The 20,921-nt window shown below is 41.6% G+C and overlaps 2 long non-coding RNA genes across 2 annotated transcripts; one reads left to right on the plus strand and one right to left on the minus strand.

Annotated features, from left to right (window-relative positions):
* Positions 1–1,144: 1,144 nt before the first annotated feature.
* Positions 1,145–19,739, minus strand: LOC128310426 (uncharacterized). Its single transcript, XR_008288874.1, has 4 exons — positions 19,425–19,739; positions 18,960–19,025; positions 18,835–18,888; positions 1,145–1,272 (listed from the first exon to the last, which is right to left on the minus strand). It is a non-coding gene; the product is annotated as an uncharacterized LOC128310426 (long non-coding RNA).
* A 438-nt stretch (positions 19,740–20,177) lies between these two features.
* On the plus strand, positions 20,178–20,685 carry LOC128298686 (uncharacterized). The gene is made up of 3 exons (XR_008287273.1): positions 20,178–20,251; positions 20,315–20,410; positions 20,487–20,685. It is a non-coding gene; the product is annotated as an uncharacterized LOC128298686 (long non-coding RNA).
* Positions 20,686–20,921: the final 236 nt, after the last annotated feature.

The following is a 20,921-nucleotide window of genomic DNA, read 5'->3' on the forward strand; positions in this document are numbered from 1 at the left end:
GTTGTGCTGTTTTCCGGTGATTTTCGCCAGATCCTTCCTATCGTACCAAGAGGAACGGAGGTACAAATCATCGACCAGTGCATCAAGCGGAGTGCATTGTGGCAACAATTTAGAAAGTTGCGTTTGACTATTAATATGCGCGTTCGATCTGCTCCTGACGCGAATCGTGCCAGCGATCTGCAAGAGTTTGCTGACTTCTTGCTAAAGATCGGTGAAGGCTGGCATGATGTTATCCCCGGACTAGACCGGTCTTTTGCAAAGTTACCGACAGACATGGTGTTGCCCGCTCCCAATCAACTGCAAGATGGCCTGCATTGGCTGATTTCTAAAATTTACCCGGAGTTGGAACATGTCCTTTCGAGACGCGAATTTTTTTTCCAATAGATCGATTATGTCACCGTTTAACGTTGATGTTACCACCATCAACAATGTTGTGCTGTACAGGATACCCGAGCTACTCATGGAGTACCGTTCCGTCGACACACTGGCGAATCCGGAAGAACAAGAAAATCTGCAACTGCCGCCAGAGTTCCTCAACTCGCTCAACATCATCGATATACCTTTGCACCGTTTGCGGCTCAAGCGATACGCACCGGTTCTGTTGCTGCGCAACCTAAATACCGACATGGGGTTGTGCAATGGCACGCGCTTGCAGATTGTGGAAATGAAGGCAAATTGTATTCATACTCGCATACTAACCGGCAAGCGACAAGGCGATGGCGTTCTGCTTCCAAAAATCTACTACGATAGCAACGATAAGGGACTACCGTTCCAGATACGACGCAAACAGTTTCCGGTTCAGCCTTGCTTCGCGATGACGATCAATATATCGCAAGAGCAATCGCTGCACCATTTGGGTCTCTACATACCGAGACATACGTTTGCTCACGGTCAGTTGTACGTGGCGTTATCGCGCGTTACATCTAAATCCAACATTGCGATACTAATGGACAATCCGCTACAGCAGGACGAACAAGGTATCTCAACGAAAAATATTGTTACAAATAAGTAGTCAATGGTTGATAATCGATAAGCAACTTTAATTGCTCTTTAACCCATCTTTTCTTTTAACGTCTTTTTAATTTAACTGGTTCTATTCCATCGTTGCATATTTCCATTAAATTTCACTTCACCACAGAAGACTCTCCTGCTATCCAGTACATCGGAAAAATAGTTGGTTTGCACCGTTGGCTTGTGACATGGGATCGCAGTTTGTGTTTACCATTGGGGATGTACGGATGTAGGATGTACGTGCAACAGTCAGCGAGAAAACTGCAAAAATATCAAAAAAAAACTTTACAAAAAGCAAGTTAATTTGTGTAAATCATCAAAACTGGGTCCACTACTTACTTATTACAGTACATTTTTACAGTTTTACATCGGGACAGCAACATGGTGTTAGAGTGAGATGTCATGAGCAATCGCGCCCCTTTGCCAATGTTGTGGATACAACGCGTCACCGTAGTGGTGCACAAGTGGTGGCAGCGAAGTATTGCAGTAAGAAGAATATTGTAGGAAGAAACGCCAAATGGAAATAATATCAAGACGAAACAGTGTACGAGTCGACATTGGTTAGGAAAATAATGACAGTTAGGAGAGCGGAAACCGTATAATATAGGGTGAAAGAAACGCTTTTGCTCTCTTTTCCAAGAATATACGACAACAAAGGACCTATTTGTGGTTGCTAACATTATAGCACAACCTACAAAATCTTTTCATCGTTTCCTTTCATAACATACAATGTTTCAGTCGATGCAATTCGAGACTCTAGTCTAACACTAACATAAACTCGAGAGAAAAACAGTGATGGATATCAAGAGTCGACTTTTGGTCTAAAAGAGCGTCCTGACTGTAGGCCAAGGGTTTCAAAAAAGTGCGGCCATCAAGAGATCCTCTAGAGAGACGTGTTATACGTGTTACGCGTGGTCATGTATTTCTGATTGAAAGAAGTAGATGTTCGCACATAGACTTCAAACAATTATAACTTACTTCTTATTTATTATTCTGGAATATCTGGAATAGATATGAGCAGGTACAGGTAACGCTATTTGGCCTGATTAATCACCAAGTTGCTGCAAGAACCATCAAACAACGAATTCAACTATAGTGCAGGTGTTTGTGTCGAAAAAAGTGATACTGTTTCTGTACCGAAAAGGAGAGAATTATAGGAAAACAGGAAAAATGAGCGCCCTTAACCAGGTTAAGACGATTGCAGAGTGAGTAGCCTTAACGCAGGATGGGCGCCATGTAATGCGGTTGATGCAAGAGGCAGGCTTATTAAACGGTGAGCAGGTGTGCGAGGAGTGCCACCACTCGATGGTTTTGCGAGTTATTGAGAGACGCAATGCGTACAAAAGGATTCGCACAAACGACAATTGTGCAAGGTCGGAATGCACTATCCGGAAGGGAAGTGTGTTCCAAAACTCGAAACTGTCGCTTGCGCAACTCCTCCGCTCAACCTTCGAGTGGTCCCGCAACTCGCACGTTAGCAGCACTAGGGCCGAGGCAGATTGTAGCTGAAAAACAGTAAACAACTGGTTCAGAGTACTTAGGGAAAAGTGTACAGAGCATTTAGAGCAGCATAGGGAAATCATCGGGGGACCTGGATACACGGTGGAGATAGACGAGTCCGTCCTCACCAACCGTAAGTACAATAGAGGCCGAACATCACAAAATAACCAAGTCTGGATAGTGCGGGAGATTTGTCGCGAGAAAAAATCAATTTTTCTTGAGATAGTGGAAAACAGAAAAAGGTCTGCCCTCCATGACATAATCCTCGAGAATTTTGCGCCTTATACGATCGTCATGACCGATTGTTGGCAGGCGTATAACGGGCTCGAGGCTTATGGCTATGAGCATAGAACGGTGAATCACTCACAAAATTTCCTAGTGCCAGCAGATAGAAAAGTCCAAACTCAAAATATAGAAATTTTTTGGGATAAACCTAAACCATTTCTTAGAAGCAAGGGAACAAACAAAGAGAGTTTAGTCTCGTATGTAGGGGCGAGTTCAAACGGCGTAATCAAAAGCCATAATCGTAGCCATTTTGAACGCATTCTAAGCTAAGGACCAGCTTAGGAAAAGGTGTAGGAAATGACACTCCAGAATGGGATGGAACACACCCGATACACAACAGTTGTGTACCAACCAACTAGAGCGAAAGATTTTATGCTTTTTGCTTGTCCTTACAGATGCTATAACCATAAATAAAAGCGTCATCGTACACAGCTGAGTGGGATTATTTGCAGCCACCTCGTTAAATTTTAGATAGTAAAAGTAAGTATCTATGATACTTACGAGCATATGTACTTTTATGCTTTCTTTCTTACGAAACACCAAATTATTTTCGACACAACAAACGTTACGTTTACATACAACACCATATTACTAAGGTACGTTACACGATTTCTACATTTAACATTCTATTCTCCAGCGCCGCTCTCGTGGCTTAAACCCGAATGACCATTTGGCACACTCAACACATTCGGAACATGAAAAACGAAAAAAAGCAATCATCATCCATTTGTTACTTCAGTTTTGTGCACACAGAAAACACGAAAGACATGTGGCGTTGGACTATGGCCTTGTTAAGATGTTTGTAATTTTTATGTTTTTATTTATCTTCAGATAATGTGCTCATCCTTCCAACCGTTCTTCACACAGGAACATGAGCAAGTTTTTCACCAATTGTTCATTTTTCATGTTCCATTGTCAATACCCAATTGCATCGAGTTAATTGTTAAGGATCTTTGCGTTTGGCTCGATTGTCGCCTCATCTTTCGTTATCATATTGATAAAATCCTTGTAGGATTCTAGGCCCTATAAAAAGAATCGACGTTCGTTAGTTCAATCCTATTTTGCTGCCCTGCTTTTAGATTTTACCCGATCTACTGCCTACGATGCCTTTGTAAACACCTTCTCATTCTCGTACTCTTCGAAATCGCCATCTTTTAAACATCCCTTTATCTCGCACTTCTGCGGATCGAAGCAATCCGTTGTTTCATGCTATACGTCTGTTTAGTATTCCTCATGACATTTGTTCGATTTCCACCTCACTCTATCGTCCTATCGTAGCCGTTTACCTGTGGACGTCCACCGTCCATGTGCACTAGGTGGATACGGATTAATTTCAGTATGCTTATCCAATGTTTTGCACGGTTTTCACCTTCGCCGTTTTTAAACGTCATAACGAGTTGCTTGTCGAACCATTAAATGATTACTTTGTCAACATACAGTGTTGACATGTACAACATAAAGTGTTAAAATATTAATACCTTTTTACAAAATTATTCTTAACAAGCACGATATCGTGAAATTCTTTCAATTTGAAAATCAGTAACACGTGCGTATTTCAACCAACGGTATGACATAGCGGTAACTTAATCTAGTTTACGATTCACAATCGTTTGTAAAGCACCAGCAGACAAACTCACAAATAAATAGTAATAATATTTTCTTTCTTTTCCCTTCGGTAAACATTATTAACAACTTTCAACTTTCTGCTAGGTTGCTATTTAATGCCAAGAGAGGATGTATCATTCATTCATTCATTCATTCATGTTTACACGTAGAACTCTCCACTCTTGCTGTGTACTAACTGGGATACGACGTGTGCTACCGACCATCGATAGTGCTACCACTGTATCCTAATTCACTCTCACATTCGACCGAATTACTTCTCTCATACCAACTTTTTTCGAAACGCCACCTCAACCGGCAATCAACCACTAACAGCTATGCATTCTAGTCACTACACTAATAACTGATCTGGTTTCTTCAAATGCACTTAGACTGCTTCACTTTCACTGCTTCACGTTATATTTGTAGCAAAGTCTATATAGTATACAGGTCGATGAATATACAGATAATTGACAAGTAGCCACGGGAACTTTTTTGACAGTTAGATGAAAAATTGTTTACGTTTTTCGGCCTTACAAAGGTGTTGCTACGTAGAGGCAAATCTTCCGAAGAACGGACTAATCGGTCTTTTTGAGGTCCGAACTTCAAGTGACAATGTTACCAATAGCCATTGGGGGATTCTACGACATTCCATGTTGGGTTGCTTAAGGCCCCGTCGTCAAGGGGAACTTCGAAGAAATCTAGAGTGTAAAAAGTGTAAAAGTGTATTCGCCTCTGTTAGTGTGAGGTAAGAGAGAAAAGGGGTTCCTTGAAGGTCAACAAGCACCCCTCTATTGGTGGGCGCCTACTACCCTGCCGCTCATGGCCTTCAAATAGTTCAATCCGCCACAGTTGCTACGTATTTTGTTAGTTGGTTTTTGTAATCATTTTTTTTATCTAAATGTCAAAATCAAGCTCAAAATGGCGAACTAGATCTGGGCTATGCATCGACCTGTATACTATATAGACTTTGATATGCAGCACAAATTTTCACACTGACAAACGGCATTCGTCATATAAACTAGCAGCACCAAACGTCGATTTGTGAGCCAAAACTGAAGGTTCACCGCAATGACCGACAGAGAGCGTCGTTGTAATGCAATGTTTTGTATGGAAGGCAGACAGATGTGAAAGAACAGAAAAAGAAGAGTGAGAAGAAAAAGAAGAAAGCTGTTGAGCAGCGTCTGTTTACATTTTGCAACTGCATTGAATTATATTAGAAGCGCCAAAAATCTTTGGGTTTTCTGTTTTTTACTCAAGGAATCTGCTGAGGAAGGTTGTTGAATTACAGATGATCAGCCCGACGTTCATAATAATATATTCATCAGGGTTAAAATCACAAGGACAAGTGTAGGTAAGACAAACTATAATTCTCAAAGACAAAAAATGGAAATAGCCCATCAGCCCACAAAACCTTCTCTTCATATACTTTGAAAAGGAGGTAGCAGTTGAGCAGGAGGTTTTCAATAAAGTGCAGTTCAGTATAATGTGAAACGTCCGAGATTTAAGTTCCTTGTTATTTACAGATTCATTTGCAAACGTACAGTGTAAAGCGGGGGCTTGTTTTACCAGTTTACGACTAAGAAGTATTGTTTCGTGGTGATAAAATGAGTTCTTACGAAAAGAAACTACGTATGATGAACGAACTATGCGGAAGCAATAGCCAATTGCAGTCTCTACGTAAATCTGGCGTTTTGTACAGGCGAGCTGCAAGAATCCAGCAAGAACCCGAGAAGTTAGAGAACATTGCCATTCCGCTATCAGAGTCTTCAAGGTATGTTAAGCTATGAAGTGTTAAGTTTTCAAGTGTGAATAAAATTTGTATGTGATTTTAGTACCTGCTTCGAGCCAGCAGTTTGTCTCGGAGCGGAACGGAGCGGAACCCTCCTATCCTCTCAGATATAGGAAGCGGAAAATTTTGGTACCATGGAATACGCCGTTGCCTAACTGTTGAGCTAAAGTAAGTAAATCAACGATAATTCGATAGCGTTGATTCACGATTTGTTCGATTGTTTCACCTTACGTATAGGCTGGTTTACACGCTCATGCCATTGGCGCAAATTGACTTGTACAAACCAGTTTGCACAGTTGTATCGTTGCGTGTAAACGCTGTTTGCGCAAATTATTTGGCTTGCACAAGTCAAAAAATTTGGCCTGCGCTTTATTTGTCACGGACAGATATTTGGCTTGAGTTGAAGCTTGGCTTGAGTAAAGTTTGAGCGTGTAAACGCAGTTCAAGCCAAACTCGAGATCTCGAGCCGTTCATTCTTTCTGTCATTCATTCATTGTCTTTGATTTATGTGGTGTTTTGCGCTCGTAGTTTTCCATCATGCAGAACGAAAAAGAGTTTATTATAGAGATAATCGAACTTTATAAATCTTTCCCATGCTTGTGGAAAGTAAAATCAAAAGATTATAGCTTGTGCAAACAGGCATTCGACACTAGTGTTTGTGCAAACAGCATGAACGTGTAGACACGATCAAGTTGTTCAGTTCATTTGGCGCAAATGGCTGATGTTAACCGATTTGTGCATATGGCATGAGCGTGTAAACCAGCCTTATGAGCGTATTAAAAACAGCTATTTCATTATTTAGGAAACACCAAAACGTGCCGCCGATTCTACAGTTCGACTTAAACGTTGATGGCCTTCCGCTGCACAACAGATCGAAAACACAATTTTGGCCTATTTTGCTAAAGATAGTGGATCAACCAGATTGGCCTGTGATGATTGTTGCAATCTATAGCGGTCAATCGAAACCAGATAACAACGAAACATTTCTGCGACCGCTGATAGACGAAATAAACGAGCTGTACATAACTAGCCTAGTGTTGGAAGAAGCTACAATAAGGGTGTATTTAAACGCACTGACAGCTCCTTTAAACGATTTCGATTGTGATTTTGGTCGACTTTTTTGACAGGCCACGATTACAGATGACTGTTTTGTGAAATCACAAATCGGCTCACAGTTGCATTAAATGTGACATTGGTGCTGCAGGTGTAGAGATCGAAATCAACGGTCAATTTGACAGACAGCTGCCGACCCAAATTGACGTTTCAACGATAGATTGCCCTAAGAGAGATCACGATCGATGACATACGTCAATTCCCGGTTCCCAGGGGAAATGACCGATGGGCCTTGGTGGAAAGGACTTGACTGGCAGCCGGCACTCTACCAATCAACCCGAGACTATCGACGTGATTTTTTAGCTTCGTTGAATGAAGATAGTTGATTAGCATACACGATCGTCTTTCTTTAATGCAAATTCGGGTGACAAAAGTCGGTTACCGCGGTGGCAACACATACAGTGTAAAATGACAAGATAGCGTGGAAATTGTTTTGACAGGTGGCTTTGAAACTGTTTACGTTTTTTTTTTCAGTTTCATTTGGCTTTGAAACTGTTTACGTCAAAATGTCTTGCTGTTTTGTTGAGAATTGTTTCGCGTACCGTGTACGTTCGCTGATTTTCTTCTTAATAAAGGTACTTGCACAAAACTACAACTACGAAAACTAAAACATTGACAAAAAATACAAATCGGTAAAAAAGATGTATTTAAAAAATCGAAATCTAAACGAAAAAAACTGTTATTTTTTTTAGCATACAACATGCGAAAACAGCCGGTATTATGTAAAAAGAAAAATAGTTTGAATGTAGTTTTCTATAAATTCCCGACTAACCCACAGCTGTTACAGCGATGGATTCGGTTTTGTAAAAACGAACCATCTTGGACACCGTCAAAACAATACTATAAATTATTTGCTGGTCGCATTTTTTTAAAGCAGGATTACCAATTGACTCCTTCTCCTATTTCGAAAGGAAATAGAGGAACGTTGTAACCGGATGTTAGTTCACACTAATTATTTTGGAAAATAGTGAGATGGAATAATTTAGTCCGACTTCATTACTAAATGTTATTTTTACAGCTTTCCTATCAATTCTATGAGTGCCTTTGAAGTAATAAAAAGGTAAATTATATACCGAAAATGAATCGTCCGTAAATAGACATAATATTTGGGAAAAAAGTGATACACTCAATGCACCGATACATAATCATACCGGCATATGTAAACAATGTAAATTAGAGAGTGTTTACGCATGTCTTCCAACAAGTTGTACGACAAACGATCGACTAAGACCAACGCCTAAGATTATTTGGATATTTTTGTTGCGACAGTTTTTCTTGACAAGAAGCAGAAGAAGAAAAGGGCTACGTGAAACACACACAAGGATCGACAGCACAAAACCCACGTGAAATATACATTACAGGATATACAACACAAAAAGGAGCAGGTGTATATTGTAGCAAAAGAAAAACCAGAAAATGCGGAAGCAGTATCCTGCATCAACAGAGATAGTACATCCAATTGCGCAACAATAGACAATAGCAATTGTTACCAGCATAAAAATACGTAAAAACGCACCTGTGAAAAATCACGTACGCATAATACACGCGTTAGAAAGGGACAGTTAATTATGTTCTTGTATAACAGAACAAAAGCACTAAATACGCCCATAAGGACAATATAGTTAATTCATATAAAAAGGAGGCTGGCGCGGAGCCAAAAAGTAGTAACAGTCCGACATTCCTTGATGGTAATCGCAAAGTCATACAAAGTGCAAAGTCTAATGTTTTCAAATCACAAAATTGAAAAATAAAGGGAAAATATTTAATTAAAATCAAACAACGCAATCACTCTACAATATGTTTTCACGAGAGATGACTCCGGAGACGGATCCGCTACACAAGCTTCTGCCGCTCTGGTCCCGGTTGCCCGGTAAACCGACATGATGGAGAGGAATCGACGCGGCCCCACTTTTTCCATCTCGTACACACAATTAATGGTCAGGTAAGTCGAGGTAGCAATCGTAAGGGATAAACACCAAGGACCTTTTCACGTGATCTACAATTGCAGCATCCTAAAAATTGCCTTAGACACATTGCGAGTGAAAGGATAGAAGGACCCGTCCGTGCCCAACGGACGTGTAAAATGACCAGGGCAGCTGCCCAAAACATGCCCAAAAGATGGGCAATTAAAATTATTAAAACACATGGCCTTCTAACATTACAGAATAAGTTAAAAAGTACAGCCTCCTAAAAATAAATAAGCGCAAACAGATGGGTCGATGGGTCGATTCGACGATGTAACCTTGAGAAAACTTATTCTATCTCCTTTCAATCTTATATCTCATTTTAACCAACAAACGAATTAAGTATATTAGCAGGATATTTTCTGAATAAACTTCACTTGTACTTCAACACTTTCGCTCGTGAACAGTCGACCTGGTCGGACGTGTGTTACTCGTGCTCTTACCCTGCGTATCCTGTTTTTAGGGAGATTTTCGCCGTGCTGCTAAGTGCTTCTTCGTTCTTACTGTGTTCTCGTGTGCCTGTGAAGTGTTCCTACCCGTCTTACTGCTGCGACGATTTCTCCTTGTGATCCCCCAGGGTAAAGTGAAGGTAGTTTCAGTGGTGTGGTGTGTTGTGGTGTTCTTCGCAGTGCATAGTTAATACAGTTTTGAGTGAAGAACAATTTCAAAATCTTTCTTCTGGCCCCGGCATAAACATGTGAGGCCCACCTTCCCTCGAGAGGGAATTTCCCGCTCTCGGAGGTCCCTCTCGGAATGAGAGGTCCATACCAGAGTGGATAGACAAACGAAATGAAAATGGAGACATGAAGTTCCTTGTGCTCCAAACTCCCGACAACTCTCCTCTCCCTAAAAATCCTTATATAATTGGTAAATCCATTTCCTCCCGTAAGACCCGCAATGCCCGCCAATTCCAAATCCGGCAGTCCCTTACCAAACTCATCGACGGTAGCAACGTTACTGTGACCCCCCATATGACCCTCAATAGTGTTCAGTGCGTTATCTATTCCCCGGACCTTAAAGACGTTAGTGATGAAATCATTCTAAACGAATTGAAAGATCAACGTGTTGTGTCAGTGCGCCGTTTCACCCACAAAGTAAACAATGAAATTGTTCCCACCAACATCTTGCTGCTCCGCATCAACTCTACCTCCATCCCTAAAACCATCCGCCTCGGTGTTCTTGAAGTGTCGACCTGTCCGTACTACCCCAAACCGATGATGTGCTACAACTGCGCCCATTATGCTCACACCAAACTGGGCTGCAAAGCTACCCAAAACTGTTCCAACTGCGGTACACCAGCCCACGGAGAATGCATCGCTGATCCTGTGTGTGTGAACTGCAAAGGTAACCAAAACGCCTTCTCCCGTACCTGTCCACACTACAAACTTGAGGAAGCTATCATCAAGTACAAGGTAGACAACAATTGCTCATATGGTGAAGCTCGTAAATCCGTTTCCTCCCCAGTAGCTCCTTCACACTTACAACAAAGATTAACTTTCGCACAACAAACCACACAAGATGATAAAGACAAAGAAATCATTACACTACAACTCGCTATTAAACAACAAGAAGCCACTATTGTTACATTGTAACCGTGCCGACGAAACACATGGCTATACGACATTAGACCAGATCGAAAACAAACAACTGTCAGGAATATTTATTTTGTAAGGACCTTGAGCGTCAAGGTGACAGTCGCGCAGATTTCGAAGATCGAAATCTGAGTGCAATGATCGCGGCAAGCCGATGGCGCAACGGCCAAAATGGATATAAGACACGTGCGCAGGGCAAGCTCGGTCTCTTATCTGCGAAGAACCGTGAGAAAGTACCGCGTTTTTAAAAAAAATGTTGTAAATAATAGTTGTGTAATAGGCCGAAACTTAGGTCAAGATGAACAAACAACTACTTAAACAACAGAAACTAACCCAATCCCTCATTAAATCTAATAACAAAAAGCACTCGGACAGCTCACTTGAATCCGACACAGACTCGAACACACTAACCGATTCAGATGAATCAATCACATCCTCCGCCGCCTTCCTCTCTCTCAAACGGACCCGCAACAAGGGCAAACAATTTAACAAATACAATTGGTTTTTTAATCCCTGTCTATTCAATCCTCACCATAGCGAGTGCATTGGCACTCTAAAAAACATACCCACAAAAAGAATTAGCCTCACAACCACACTACCCGCAATAGCCGTTACAATAGAATCTCCTCTTCCAGCTACTATTGTCTCTACATACCCCCACCTCTCAAATCCATTTCAATCCAACTCTCACCCGTATATCTCCCACAAATGGCACAGGGTCGATCATTGATCACTGTACCATCTCATCCTCCATTGCCTCCAAATTCCAAATGCAAATCAGTAACGATACCCACAATAGCGACCACTACCCCATATTCATCTGCAGTAGTTTTACCTCTCATCAACCACTTCTACGTCCCAGGTCGAAATGAAAAAAAAGAGGCCGATTGAGAAAAATTACAAACTGAAATCATTTTCAACCTCCCCTTAGAAGAACTTCCCACCATCCCACGATTACTTCAGGCCATTGAAAACGGTAGCTTCTCTTAGGATCCCCCGTACTAAAGGCACTCCGTCGAAAAGAAATGTCCCCTGGTGGAACGAGAAAGTCGCCCAGGCCATTAAAGCCAGGCGTACTGCCTTGCGGAAATTCCGTCGAGCCAGCAACATCCCCGATAACTTTTTTACCCCCCTGTTAGCCGAACAATATCGTGAAGCTAACCGTCTTGCCAAGGATGCTGTTCGCCTCTCCAAAGAGGACAGTTGGAATAGATTCGTTAGCGACTTCAATCCCAACTCTACCTCCAAAGAGATTTGGAGGAGAGTTAGTGTCCTCTCAGGTAGAAAACCCCAAGCTCCTCCGATTACCCTCAAATCCTACGGTACAATTGTCCCTGTCTCTGAAATACCTGAAACCTTCGCCAAACACTTTGCCAACACCTCAGCAACAGAAAACTTCCCACCCAATTTTCAAAAACACAAAACAAACTCAGAATCCATCCAGAAACCTCCTTAGTTCCAACCAACACAGCTTTCGGTGCGGCATGGGTACGGAAACATACTTTGCCAAACTGGATGACGTGTTAGAAACAGACCTCTCCCGTCTACAGACCCTCTATAATAGACCTCTATTCTGACGCCACTCCATACTAGCACAGCTCTCCAAATGGGACCTCGGTGGACGTCTCACAAACTTCATCGAGAGCTTCCTAACTGATCGCACCTTCCGAGTCCTCATTGGTACCAACCTCTCCAACCACTACACACTTGAAAATGGCGTCCCTCAAGGAGCCATTCTCTCACCCACTCTTTTCCTTATCAGCATCGAATCCTTATTTTGCTCCATTCCTACACAAATTAAATCCTTCGTATATGCAGACGATATCATCTTAGCCTCTTCATCCAGGTCTTGTGCAGAATCTCGTAAACTCCTGCAAGCAGGAGTCGACAAGGTTAGGCAATGGGCTAGGTGGACAGGTTATGAAATATCACATACCAAATCCAAAATCCTACACATTTGCAATCACTTTTTCTCACACTACAAAAAAGACATTACATTCAATAATACACCCATACCGAGCACACGACACGTTGACATTTTAGGAGTCACATTCGACACAAGACTTTCTTTTCGCCCCCATTCCACTCGTATCAAGAAAGAAGCCAAAAGCCGGCTAAATCTGTTCAAAATGCTCGGGACTGGAAAGCATTGACCATCTCGCACCACACTCATCTGAATCATCAATAGCTGGTTACTCCCTAAACTCCTCTACGGCATCGAAATCGGCTCCCGAAAGAGAGAAACGTTCGAGAAGACAATAGCACCGCTCTACCACACCGCAATAAAATCATCCACCGGAGCATTCATCACCAGTCCCACCGATTCAATCCTTTGCGAAAGAGGCCTTCTTCCCCTACACCACCTCATCACCGAGAAAATAGTAGCAGCAGCAACTAGACTACAAGAAAGAGGAATCCAAGCCACCTCGTTCACCAATAGAGCCAGCACTGCATTCCAAACCCTCACCAGCCGACAATTACCACAAGTCCTCCGGCTCACCAGACGCGGTCAGCGCCCCTGGTATCAACAAACACCTACAATAGACTGGGACCTTAAACACCAACTTAAAGCAGGAAAAAGTAGTCACATAGCCAAACAAACATTTACACATCACACCCGGAAAAAATATCAACACTACCACCACATCTTCACCGACGGCTCGGTTTTCAACGAAGCCGCCGGATGCACAATACACTACACCTTCTATTGCACTATTGTGCCATTAAATTACCTAACAATACTTCCATTTTCTCCGCAGAAGCAATAGCCATGCTTATCGCCGCCGACGAAAGTCTTCGCAGTGATAAGCCCAACGTAATTTTCACCGACAGCGCCAACGTACTAGCAGCCCTAGAACACGGCGTTGTTCGAGACCCCCAACTCCTCCAACTCCTTGATCAACCCCTGGTCATCCGGGAATCCGCGGAAATGAAAAGCCGATCGACTAGCCAACCTAGGAAGAACCCGACCCTCAGAACCCGACAACCCCATAGCACGCAGAGACCCATCCAATGGACCAAAAACACGATATCGCAGAAATGGAACACCACCTGGATTACCACTAATACCTCTAAACTCTGCCTAATAAAACGCAACACAGCATCATGGAATGATCCCGAATCCAGCCGGAACCAAAGAATCCTCTCCCGACTTCGCATTGGCCATACCCGACTCACCCACTCCTGCCAACTCGACACTCACATCTCAGACATACTTTCACCGAACCCCGATAATCAGCGTAAACTCATCAAATTTCTCCGCATTAGTAACCTGTACAACGAAATATAATCATCAATAGCCATCCAAATTATCCATAGCGAGGAATAGCGGAGGAGATCCTCGCTCGCGTGTCTAAAAGTAATCTCTTCGAACGAACTTACTAACTTAGAAAGTAAACGAATATAAGAATTGCAAATTGATACAACGCGACGCATATCCGATATTTTCCGAGTCACAATACCAAATAATAAAGAACTAATGTGAAGTGTCCAAATTGTGAAAATTGACATTATTGGTAAAGTGAATAGCATCCGAAAGAAAATAATAGTAGTTGTAGTCGCAATATTCTCCTCTCACATCGTAACAAGTCATCACAAATTCCAGCCAGCGCATCTAAAGGAGTAAGCACCACCGAAACAAAACGGTAAGTCAAACTATCCTTACTATAATACAAGCACGGCAAGGAAATCGTAGATTTTTCCAAAATGCCTTACCATTTTACCCAAAATAACAAGGGCAGTTGTCGACTGCTGTGGCACAGCGGAAGATACCGCTGAAGCATCTATGGTTGCATGCACAGAATGCGATCGTTGGGTCTATTTTACGTATGCTAGATTGACAAAGAAACCAAAGCCAGAGGAAACCTGGCTATGTTATAAATGCTAACAAATTACGTATTAACTTAATAGGCAAAAAGATGAGCTTAATAAGCAAAAGGAGGAGCTTAAGGCTATCGCGGAAAGAGACGCCAAAAACAGAGCGGAATTTAAGGCTTTCAAGGAAGGCACAGTGAAACATGGAAAAGGAACTTATAGATCCTTTCGAAGGAATGGTATCACAATTGATAATAAACCAACAGCAGCAAACAGAAGAATTCGTTAAACTAATGGCGAACAACGGCGGTGGATCCACCCAAATAGGGATCTTGGTCAAAAGACAAGCCCTAATGCAGTTGCCCAGATTCAATGGCAACCCGCAGCAATGGACCAATTTTTAAAATACATTTGAAGACACAACCCGAGAAGGGGAATTTTCTAATATAGAAAACTTAAATCGTCTTAAGCAAGTTTTACACGGAACAGCCTATAAAACTGTTCAACAATTGATGATGGAAGCGGAGAACGTTCCGGAAATCATACAATCATCGAGGTCATACAACGACACGTGGCACCTGGAACGCGCATCTTGTCCGACTGCTGGGTGGGATACAACGGTCTCACCAGGTTGGGGTACGAACACGCCACCGTTAACCATTCGCAAAATTTGGAGGATCCGCTCCAGGGTGATGTACACCCTGATCCGGACGAGAGAGACACGCTACCGGAATTGAGAATCGAGCTTAATCAAGTCGATCTGGAACCCGCTGCGATCAACGAACCAGGTAACTGTCGAGCCCGACAACGATCAAATACGATTTTTCCCCACCGGAAAAAACGGAATAGCTAGTAAACGAAACGGAGACGGCGATCGTTGAAGCTCGTTGAAAGGGTTACAAACGAGTACAATCAATTCAAAGTGCTACCACGCGACGTATACCCCATAGTAACGGAGTTATTCTATCAGATAATAAAGGATTAAAAGTGAATTGAGATTTTGTTACTTAGAAAATCATGAGAAATTATTGAGAAATAAATATTAAGGTTGTGAAAAAGTGAACAACATTAAATCCGAATAATAGTGAACAAGAAATGAATCAAATTTTGTTCCTCTTCACCACAAACGTTATCCATCGTCATAATATTCAAAGAAACCGGACAGTGCATCAAAGCACGTTAACATCAATCCGAAGAGAGTATGTTAAAACATTCTATTGATTTACATTGATTTTTCGTGATTTTATAGTATATAAAAATATATAAATAAACAGTGGAAACCAGAGTGCAAACTCTTTGGTTTGATGATCCGTTGCAAGGAATCAAGCAAGGGGCTGCTAAAACGCGAAGAGTCGTGCCCGAAGTGCGGTGGCGCTATGAAACTCAAAAAAGCGACCGCCGGTGACCTGGTGAAGTGGCTGTGCCGCCGTAAGGCGTGTGCGGCTACCTGCAGTATCCGGACTGCATCGATTTTCTTCGACGCCAAAAGTAGCTTGGCTACTTTGACGCGTCTGTTCTACGAGTGGGCGGCAAAGTCGCCCGTGAGTCGCGCGATGCGCGAGACCGGGCTGAGCCGCTGCACGGTCCTGGAGTGGTTCAGGCTGCTTCGCGTTTTTTTTGTTTGATTTCGAGTTTGATCGAACAACACGACAAATCGGCGGAGCAGGGATGACCGTTGAGGTAGACGAGACGAAGGTCGTCCGCCGCAAGTACAACATCGGCCGGATCAGCAACTCCAACAAGGAGTGGTTGATCGGCGGTATTTGCAGGGAAACCGGCGAGATTTTCCTGGAGCGTGTGGAGGTCCGGACCCAGACTGTGCTCCACGAGCTGATTCAACGGCACGTAGTACCTGGAACGCGGATCCTGTCCGACTGCTGGGCGGGATACAACGGTCTCACCGGGTTGGGGTACGAACACGCCACCGTCAACCATTCTTATAATTTCGTGGATCCGCTCCAGGGTGATGTACACATCCAGCGAATTGAGAATGTGTGGCGGTGGTTGAAGCACTTCCTAAAGCAGAAGGGCACCAACATACAAGGATCGTTGGAGGATTACTTTGCGGAGTATATGTTCCGCAAAGAGCACGAGAACAACGAATTTGCGGCCCTTGTTGCAGTCATTGCACGGGAGAAGAGTTAAGTGGCAACACGATCATGTCCATGATCGGTTGACGTAACCCCACATTGAACCAGTTTTCATGCCACCAGTAAACCAACCTAACTAGCATAATGCGGTAAAGTTTATTGCTTCCGTTCCCATTCAGGAACGGATCATATACTGATCGGATGATGCCAGCCCTGCTTTAGCGAAATGGCTCAAGGAATTTGTTTTTTTTTTTTGTGGTGGTACAACTATTAAAACTGTGAATCCCATACGTGTCCGTCGTCCGTAACACGTGTCAGACACGTCACCTTTGAAAGTTTCCCCTCCATACAAAAAACACACGCACACTCTCTAGCTGCTTAATCAACCAGCTAACAAACCATTAACCAAACTCAAGCTCCACTTTTCTACAGCATTACTACCTGATCAGGCAAACCCGATTTTGTGCTCTGATGTAATTTATTTTATGTTACAGTTTTCAAGAGCTTCTAACGTTAAGAGCCAAGTAACGCATACAATTATAACTAGTGTTAACTAGAGCTAAGAAGTACGTTTCGTAGAAATCCCTTGATAATAAGCAAACATCATATATCACCGTTGCATCCATATCGCAACAAGCTTTCATTATCGGCAAACATTTAGCTGCTAGTTGAGAAGACTCTTTCATCCACAAACGCAACGTATCGAGCTACCAGTGCATAGCAGGCAAACGAAACGGCAATTAAATAACATAACTTCACTGAAGAAATTGAGTGAATTTCGTTTTAATTTTATGAAACCTTTCCGTAGTTCAAATCACTTAACTAGCGTACCGGTATCCTTGTTTGCATTATAGAATGGTTTACATACAAATATGTTTCATTTGGCGTTGGTAGCAACGATCCACTTTGTGCTATGTATGCTTTTCCCATCCCCAAAGTGCAAAATTAGTTAAGGTACATTAATGGCTTTATTGAATTTGTGAATAAATTTCTGAAAATGTTTGATTCAGTACCTGTACTGGTAACCAAACCTTTCGAAAGTTATGGCGAAGTTTCTGTGTCTGCTAGAAACACATTACTGATGTCTAACAGATCTAATCTGAATGACGAAAAAAAAACCAAATGAGCCTCATCTTTTAAAAATGTTCAGAATGATTTTGCTCATGTAGTAGAATGAATCTGCTTTACATACACGATCATCAAGAAAGTCCATCTTAACCTGTTTCAATGGGTTCGACAACTCTGGCTAGCCAGATTAGAATCAAGGTCATACATAGCATATAAAGTAATATATACATGGACTTTTTATGTTTTAAAGATTAAATCAACCCTCCGTTCCCGCGAATTTCTGCTGCCGTCAATGATTACCGCTTTGCCATATGACCCGAATTTGATTTCCATCAAATAGTTTAGAAATTATTTAGATGATTTATAACACAATAATGCATATTTCAATGTTGATAATTGAAATTAGTTAATGTTAGATTATTGAAATATAATTGATCCATTAATCATCATTTGAACGATGAATGTTTTTCAACGTTTGTTTACATGAAACTGATTAGCCCATGGTACACTTACCCGCTGTCATGCTGTCCCATTTCCCCTAATTTCGTAGGAAAATTATCACAACAACCTCTCCCATTTCGGATCCAACCGGTTCGAGAAATGGTGCAAAATACCGTCTGTTTGAAAATTAACTTAGAGATCCTGAAATTACGTAAAGCTTACGCTACCATACAGAAATTCGATGGTCAAGCAGAGGACGAGAGCGAGTAGGATCAAATCTTTTATGGAAAATAAAGGAATATCAGTTGTTGAATTTGATGAAGAAATTTTGATTGCAGATTCCAGACCGTTTTCCGATAATTAAACAAATTAAATATTTGTTATGGAAACGAATTAAAACGAATTAAATATTTAAATGTCTGAAAAATGCCCTGTGGTTTTATCAGCACTGATATAACAATACAATACAATATATACAATATATTAATATGCCAGGCTCAGATCAGCACCAATTAATCGCATTAATCGGAGTCTACTTATATGTTAATATATGTTATACTCACTGCGCATCACCGGAACCATAATCATCTTCATCAATTTATTTCATACTTCAAACCCTACAATAAATGATATTATTTTATGTTAGCAGAACATCAAAAACGACTCGTAAAACATCAACCCTACTTACGCTTATTCCATATTGCACCATTTTATTTTGAAACATTTAAAGATGCTAACACATGTAGGATTTACCCTAGAATGATATACAATCAATACATTAATGCGTACACATCCAACAGAAAAGATGACCTTAACACGTTGAGCACCATGGCCGATTTGGCAATGCGTTGTGGGCAGAACGCCACAATTTGTTGCAACGAGCTGCCGCACGGTGTATGCACGTTCAGACATGTTACGGAAAAACGTCGCAAATAAGCCAGACAGTATATTTCGGTATATTTTCATTGGAACTTATCACTTAATCATTGGGTGATTCCAATAATTAACACCTAGTCATACTACCCACAAAATGGGGGACGTGCCATACAAAGAGCCAAGTAACCTTGGACAGCGGTCCTGTTAAGGCACCAACGTGTTAAGGTAGTAACAGAATCTTAAAAAATAATGCTATATCTTTGCCAGCATACTTTACCGCCGAACGATTTCCGTTAACAATCACATCACAATTTCACAAGGAAACGCGAAGCGCATCTCAATTGCATAAAAATTGCACGTAGAACACACGAACGAAAACTGCCGAAACCGAACGAAACTTACTTAAATTCGTCTCTGAAATGGTTAACTTCACACACCACTTTGATATTTAATCCAATGGAACACTGATTGCCTTTTTGCCAGATTGGATTTTTATGTCTGCCTTACATAACCACTCGAAAATTCGCGCAGCAGGCTTACTTTTTGACTGCCATGTTCGACGCGCACCTTTTAGCTTGGTGAAACAGCTTCTTCACTTGACACACACAGACACACTGTCCATTTTTTGCAATTCGCAATTGTCCAAGGTTGCCAAACACAGTTAAAATGAAAATATCGTTTTGAATCGAAAATTCGATATCGAAACTGTCCCAACGGGCATTCGGAGGTCATTTCGAGTGACCCAGCAAACAATCTACCCAGCCAGAAAAATTACGCTAAATTACCCTTAGGGCCTGCTCTGGGATTTGTCGTATACGACCAACGACAAATACAAACGTATGGCGTTCTATGGAGGTGCTCTGAGAAATCCCGTAAAACTTGGTAAAACATCTGTCGTCATACAAATCATTTTGTTTTTTCTATAAACCTCGTGAAACTTGTCGTTCGCATAGCTAGCATATGTGCATCTTGGGTGTCAAAAACATCTGACAAGCGTTTTGGGGGGGAGAAATCAAAACAAATCCGTTAAATCGTCAACAACAACAAAAAATCAACAGTTCTGAATATTCATAATTCTGCAACCTTTTTTGGATCGATCGAACGGTACGTATTCTTCATCATAAAAAGTAATGTATTCATAATGTATTTAATCGTTTTTTTTTTCAGAAATGCAACACATGAATGTTGAAAAGTTGATCAGTTTGGTTCAGAAGCGAAAGAAGTTGTGGTGCCCAACGGATCAGTGCTACAGCAAATCAAATGGTAATTAAATTTCAATGTTTCTTTTTAGGTTTTTTTTTATTCGAATTGGTTGTTGGGTCGAATATGTCTCTTTCAGCCTGTCCAGTCCCCTTCTCTACTGCCGCCACTTTTTCTACCGGAATTTAGGTCGACGTTTTCAGCCGGGTCGGTTCTGGTGCTGCTAATCTGGTGGTTGTGCTCTTGCTTGTTAGATCCGAAAAAGAGAACCTCTAGGAAAAACATATATCGAACGCACTAAAACAGCGTTTTTTTAACCATAACGATATAAGTTATTATAATTGTAAGGTTAGGAATAAATACAACACTGGTAATAATATGTGAGTTTTAATACTGTTATTATGGTATAAGGTATTGAGAAACATACAGTTTTATAAATGTTAGAAAGGATATAATATATAATAAAACATCCTCCTTCGACATCCTCATATAACCATGAAACATTCTCGGCTGCCTCAACAGGTGCTCGAACAGGACGCTGAATTCTCCGCTTTCCGGACGGTGCATCATTATT

Source organism: Anopheles moucheti, chromosome 2 (genome assembly GCF_943734755.1).
Source record: "Anopheles moucheti chromosome 2, idAnoMoucSN_F20_07, whole genome shotgun sequence".
NCBI lineage: Eukaryota > Metazoa > Arthropoda > Insecta > Diptera > Culicidae > Anopheles > Anopheles moucheti.